This window comes from Pelobates fuscus, chromosome 5 (genome assembly GCF_036172605.1).
Source record: "Pelobates fuscus isolate aPelFus1 chromosome 5, aPelFus1.pri, whole genome shotgun sequence".
NCBI classification, from domain to species: domain Eukaryota; kingdom Metazoa; phylum Chordata; class Amphibia; order Anura; family Pelobatidae; genus Pelobates; species Pelobates fuscus.
In genome coordinates, this window is record NC_086321.1 from 176,423,653 (window position 1) to 176,429,995 (window position 6,343).

General features: G+C 40.8%; 2 protein-coding genes across 2 annotated transcripts in view; both read right to left on the reverse strand.

Annotated features, from left to right (window-relative positions):
• LOC134611143 (acyl-CoA dehydrogenase family member 11-like) overlaps window positions 1-3,790 on the reverse strand; it is a 382,909-nt gene extending 379,119 nt beyond the window's left edge. The window contains exon 1 of the mRNA XM_063454742.1: window positions 3,733-3,790. The gene's annotated coding sequence lies outside the window, so the exon portion shown is untranslated. The remainder of the gene's footprint in view (window positions 1-3,732) is intronic.
• The window catches only part of LOC134611144 (acyl-CoA dehydrogenase family member 11-like), a 144,554-nt gene extending 140,746 nt beyond the window's left edge, over window positions 1-3,808 (reverse strand). The window contains exon 1 of the mRNA XM_063454743.1: window positions 3,710-3,808. The gene's annotated coding sequence lies outside the window, so the exon portion shown is untranslated. The remainder of the gene's footprint in view (window positions 1-3,709) is intronic.
• Window positions 3,809-6,343: the final 2,535 nt, after the last annotated feature.

The window sequence follows — 6,343 nt, forward strand, 5'->3', positions numbered from 1 at the left end:
AACACAGAGAGATGGACACAGGTATTCAGGAAGTAAGAGGCCTTTATTCATGTACCGATCGGGTCTCAGATAGACTAACGTTCCACAACAGATCTGAGCCCCGAACACATGGAGTACATTCCTTATATAGCACTATAGCTCCTCCCATAAATAGCTACACCCACACATACCCTTAACCAATCAATGGACAGAGTCTAGACTTGCTCATCTGGTCTAACCACGTGGCTCATCCGAAACAAAGGAGAAGGGAGTGTGATTTCAGTTCCTACATTCCTGCACATGCTCAGTACATTGATGACAGTATCTTAGCCAAGTGTCACTAACTAACTGATACTACAAACACATGTACCTACATATGCCACGTGTCAATCTTGGCCTACTAAACTTTTATTTTACTGGAATTCCATAACAGTACAGTTCCTGATTCAATTATCTCTCAAGCACAGAGGATGGATTCTATTGTTTGTGTATGGGAGTGTCTCACTGTTTTTATTGGTTTGTTCACTTTGTGTCCCTGTGCCCAACAAGGTCCACCTGGGTGTCACCCTTGTTGGGAAACTTGGATAAAGGCCAGTGTGTCTCCATTAAAATCATATCCCAGCTTACACTCCAAAACTCTGTGTCGACCTGTTATTGGAGGGAAAGAAGATTTACTCCTGTGTCTGCTGTTCCAGCTTGCAGGGGATTCAATGGGGAGAGTCCTTGTAAGGACTAGAGCTCCAAAGACTGAGTGTCGTCCAGTGCCTGGAGGTGTCTAGAGCTAATTCCCCATTCGGCTCCAGGAAAGAGCAGTTCCAGGGCCCCAATCAAGCCACGGCGACTGTGGGCAGAAGTGCAGTGGTTTGTCCCCTCTTCCAGCTAGGAAGCGGTCTTTGGCGGAGGTACCCAATATACAAAGTGTATTCCTGACACTATAGGTCTAAACAACCTTTGACACTGTTGATCATCAACAGCTTCTTCGCATTCTCAGTAATTTTGGTCTACAGGATACTGCTCGCTCTCCTGATGCTCCTCCTACCTCTCCCAGCGCTCTTTCAGTGTTTCTTTCTCTGACTCTGCCTCTTCCCCCCAACCACTCTCTGTCGGCGTCCCCCAAGGTTCTGTCCTAGGTCCCCTACTGTTCTCTATCTACACTGCCTCCCTTCGTAAACTCATCAGCTCCTTTGGCTTCCATTATCATTTCTATGCTGATGACACGCAAATCTACCTGTCCTCTCCTGATCTCTCTCCGCCCATCTTGACTCGTGTCTGCCTCTAAGTCAACGGCGCTACCATCACCTCTACCTTGCAGGCTCGCTGCCTGGGTGTCCTTTTTTTACTCCAACCTCCCCTCATGTCCAATCAATCGCCAAATACTGTCGCTTCCATCTCAAAAACATAGCACACATTCGCCCCTATTTAACAACGGATGCGGCTATGGTGCTGGTCCATGCTCTTGTTCTCTCTCTCCTGGACTACTGCAATACTCTTCTCAGTGGTCTTACGTGTTCAGAGATTGCACCATTGCAATCTATAATGAATGTGGCGGCAAGGCTCATTTTCCTGTCCGCTTGCACCTCCCACACCTCCCCGCTCTGTCAGTCCCTGCATTGGTTAGATATAGGGCTCAATTCTGGTGCTTGCATACAAGTCCCTACATAATGCTGCTCCAACCTACCTATCCTCCCTAATACACAAGTATGTCCCGTCGAGGCCCCTATGCTCTGCCAAAGACCTATGTATATCCTCTGTCCGTACTCCGACCTCTAACGCTCACCTACAAGACTTTTCCAGGGCTGCACCTCTTCTGTGGAACTCCCTTCCCTCCTCCATAAGAATTTCACCTAGTCTCCACTCATTCAAAAAATCATTGAAAACTCACTTCTTCAATAAAGCATATCAATTAAACTGTTAGCAGGTTTTTATCCCCCACCCTCCATGACTCCTCTCCTGCAACTGTCAAAAATTACCTATAAGGCCCTCAGCAAATACTTTTCTAACAACTTACTTAGTAACCCTACTTTTACCCTTTGTGTCACTATACCCCACTCCCTCTAGAATGTAAGCTCATTGAGCAGGGCCCTCCACCTCTCTGTTCCTGTACGTCGAGTTGTCTGGTTACAATTAAATGTCTGTTAGTCCACCCTTCGTACAGCGCTACGGAATCTGATGGCGCTATATAAATAATAAAATAATAAGAATAAGAATAATAACAGTTTAGGCCCCTGGCTCCCCTTTGTGCCCTGTAAAAAAAAAGTGATATACTCACCTTTTCCAGCAACAGTCGTGGCTGGCCTCGCCTTGGATGAGATCATCAAACTTGCCAATCTAATGCTTTTCTAAGGTAAGCATTGGGAGGTTATTGCGCATGTGCAGCAAAACACTACTCTGTGGTAATCAGCATCTCCTCATAGAGATGCATCGACTCAATATATCTATGGGGAAGGTTCAGCGCCATGGAGACTCTGAACATGCAGGACTGACCCAGGAAGTGGCAATCTGAGTAACTGTGAGAGATGTTCCTAGGCAGTAATATAAACACTACAATTGCTCTAAAAGGACAATGCTTACATTAGAAAGCCTGCAGGGACTGACTTTACTCACTAGAACAACTACATTAAGTTGTAGTTCTGGTGACTACTGTGTTATTTAAAGGCTTATTGACAGCTGTTAACATGTTAAAGGGACATTATAGTGTTAGAAATACAGGGGCCTAGACCTTGAGCTGTGTATGAAGCCCCAAAACTTCTGATGGCAGCCCTACATGTAGTATTGCTGTGATAATTTCCATGAGCCAAAGTTTACTTTCAATCCGTTTGGTGGCTCCTTGCCATTATTTGGCAACACACAACACAGATTCTACACATCAGTTTGTTCTTGTGACTTGAGAGTGGTAGTCTTAGGGAGTCCATTTAAAAGTAGGCACCTCCTATGCCAGTGATGGCTAACCTTGACACCATAAATTGTTTCTGGACTACATTTCCCATGTTGCTCAGCTAGCTTTTAGATGAAAAGCTACCTGAGCATCATGGGAAATGTAGTCCAGAAACAATTTATGGTGTCAAGGTTAGCCATCACTGTCCCATGCTGATTAAAAGTTCACATTATGTTCACAGTGTATGTATCAAGCTACATATATGCCACACACGCTCTCATGTAGATGTCATGTATGTGTCAGTCAGTAGATCAGGTAAACCATTCACATCTGAAAAATGTGTGTGTACACACACACAGGTTTTGTACATGCATATGTCACTTTTTTTTCTCCTTTCTAAACATACATTCTACTTGAACTGTTTATACGTGATACAAAGTATCTTTTGTAGGATATGGCTCACTTAGTATGTGTGTGATATTTATCTTTGTACTTATTCAAAACGTCTTGATTAATCAAATACCGGTACTTGTCCTCAAGTTACCATACAACAAACGACCTTTGCACACGAATACAAAGTGCCTATTATGAAAACAAGTAACAATAATAATAGAACCATGTCAATTGCAGCATGTAATAAAACGTGCTGTGTACATGGGAGTCGTTTGGTAAATGTCTCTAACTCCAAGTTATAATACAATATATGTTGCAAAACATGAAGGAAGCTCAAGGACTTTACTGCATATTATAATAAAAATGAGTATATGTTAATTAAATTGCCTAATAATTAGTGTGTGACTCCACCGATTCACAAGTTCCCTAACCCCCTTCCCCATACACTACTACCCACATTACCGTCTTAGTGATGACATGTAAAGTCCTCTGTCCTCCTTACTCGAGTGAGAGAAATTATTGTTTATTAAAAAGGCGAGTCTGACACGGCAAGTCTTAACAGTGCCCACATCCACTGCCCGTCCTACTCCTATACATAATGAACCGGGAGAGCAGCCTTGACGTCAAAGCCGTAGCCCGCACAATTGAAATGACTGGGGACAGCAGTGCAGAGACGACCACAATGACCACACATTACAATGTAATCGAGAATTGCAGAATGCAACTAGTGCCAACACACAAAGTGCGATATCACCGCGGATTTAAGCTTGGTCAGTGCATATGGTGCAAAATGCATATTGCAGGGCTGCCCTGCTGGATGATTTTTTTAATTTCCCTATGTAAAGGTTAATAAAAAAAAGAAAAGGAAATGGGAGATGGACCCCGTGAACTAAATAGCAATTAGGAAAACATCAACTTCTGATGTAGAATGTATGATTTATATAGGTTATTAGGGCCAATTCTAATTTTTAGGTAAATACATTGAATTTATATGCAAGTATTCATCTTTGTTTGCCCACAAAATAAAAGCAGGCTAGCACTGCTTAAACGTGAAATATATATATCAATAACTGTATACAATTTTGCACTTAAAAAGGAACATGCTGACTTTACAAATAATGTTAGAAGAATCCTACTACATGTAGATGCTGGGCTCCTCTTTACAAAGTAGAAAAATGAAGTAATATTTGTCTCTCACCCTGTCCCTATTTTGCCAAGACCACTGCTTCCCCTTCTTATGTGTTCACAGCTGATGGCCAATCATATGTTTCTCCATAGAGAAGTATTGAGAGCCCTACTGTGCATGTGCTGTAATCGGTTTCGCCAATGGAATTCTCCTCATAGAGAAGCATTAAAATTATGTTTCTATAAGGTTAAAGGAACTTAACATGTATAGCTTGGAGGAAAGACGAGACAGGGGGGATCTGATAGAAACATTTAAATACATAAAGGCAATCAACACAGTAAAGGAGGAGACTATATTTAAAAGAAGAAAAACTACCACAACAAGAGGACATATTCTTAAATTAGAGGGGCAAACGTTTAAAAATAATATCAGGAAGTATTACTTTACTGAGAGGGTAGTGGATGCATGGAATAGAGAATAAACAAAAAAAAGAAAAAAAATGCCATTCTACCTGTGTATGATTTACTGAGAAGATAATAGGCTTAAAAAGTAACTTTTAATAAATAAATCTAAAATAAAAATATATTAAAGAAAAATAATAATATGAACAGCAGGAGTGAGTGGAGACTATACAGCGAGTAAAACTCTGTGATCACTTTTACAAGCTGTAAAAGTGTATACATAATAACACTAATGCTGAAGCAATACTGTTTTGCTATAATATAAAATCAGGGTATTCCCAAGTAATAGAAGTGATACTGTATTAAATATTACTAATAGCTGTAACAAGAGGGGGGAGATAAGACGACTGCTAAACCAGTGCTGTCAATAGTTAAAAGATTTATGGATAAGTAAATCCCTACATTATAGTACAACTAGCGACATGGGTCAACTCCACATACAATAATTAATAATGTTCTATGGTACTTAAACTCAGAAAGATCAAAGATAATGGTTCAGCTAAGACAGATTTCTGACAGACGGCAATTAGCCAGTTAAACATCACAAAAGCTGCCTAAATCATGGCAGCGTACTGATAATAAATAAAGGTTTCTGTCAAGCAGTAAAGTGTAAAATAAGGGGTTGCTGACCTGGCTCCGTTTTTTCTGCAAGATACCTAGCAGTATATTCTAGTGTAACAACGGCTGCCTGCACTGAGTTATCTTATGCTTGACCACAGTGGAGCACAAAGTAGTAGCTCACCTGTGAAAGACTGCTGACAGGCAGCAGTTAACCGGTTTAAAAGTCACACAAGTAGCCTAAGTGCTAGCTGTATCTAAATATTAGGTTAGGTCAAAGTATAAAGAGAGGGTTTGCAAACAGTTTGTGGTTTTAGATTTGTGAGAACCACAAAGCTGGTACACTCCAAACTTTAAAGAGGTGATAAACATTGACCTTTTTATTCAAATGACATGTAATTAAATTGAACAACTCCCTCCTGACAAACCTATACAAATTAATAATCTATCACATGAAGAATTATCACATTAAAAGAATTGAGATCAAACCCCAACCTCGTAATTAAACAATCTGACAAAGGAGGTAATATTGTACTAAGAAACTAAGGCTTCGCTTCAAACAGCAAGGCTATCCAAACAAACTCCTTAAAAAGGCATTCCAACGAGTCTCTAGTATGGACAGATCAACTAGTCTCAGAAATTACAAAGTGAAGGATACTAAACCTACAACTAGATGCATAGGCACTTATGATCAACTATGGAATCCCATTCGAAAAATCTATGCAGACAATTGGCCGATACTCACCCACAACAAAGAGGTGGCCACTAATCTTTCTATATTCCCAAGTATCACAGCAAGACGAGCTAACAATCTGCGTGACCTGCTAGTTCATAGTCATCTTGAACCAAAACCATCACCTAAGACATGGCTACAAGAAACAAAGGGAATTTTTAGATGTGGGAAATGTAAGGCATGTAGGTTTATCAAACCACCAAAATCAGTCTTATGCA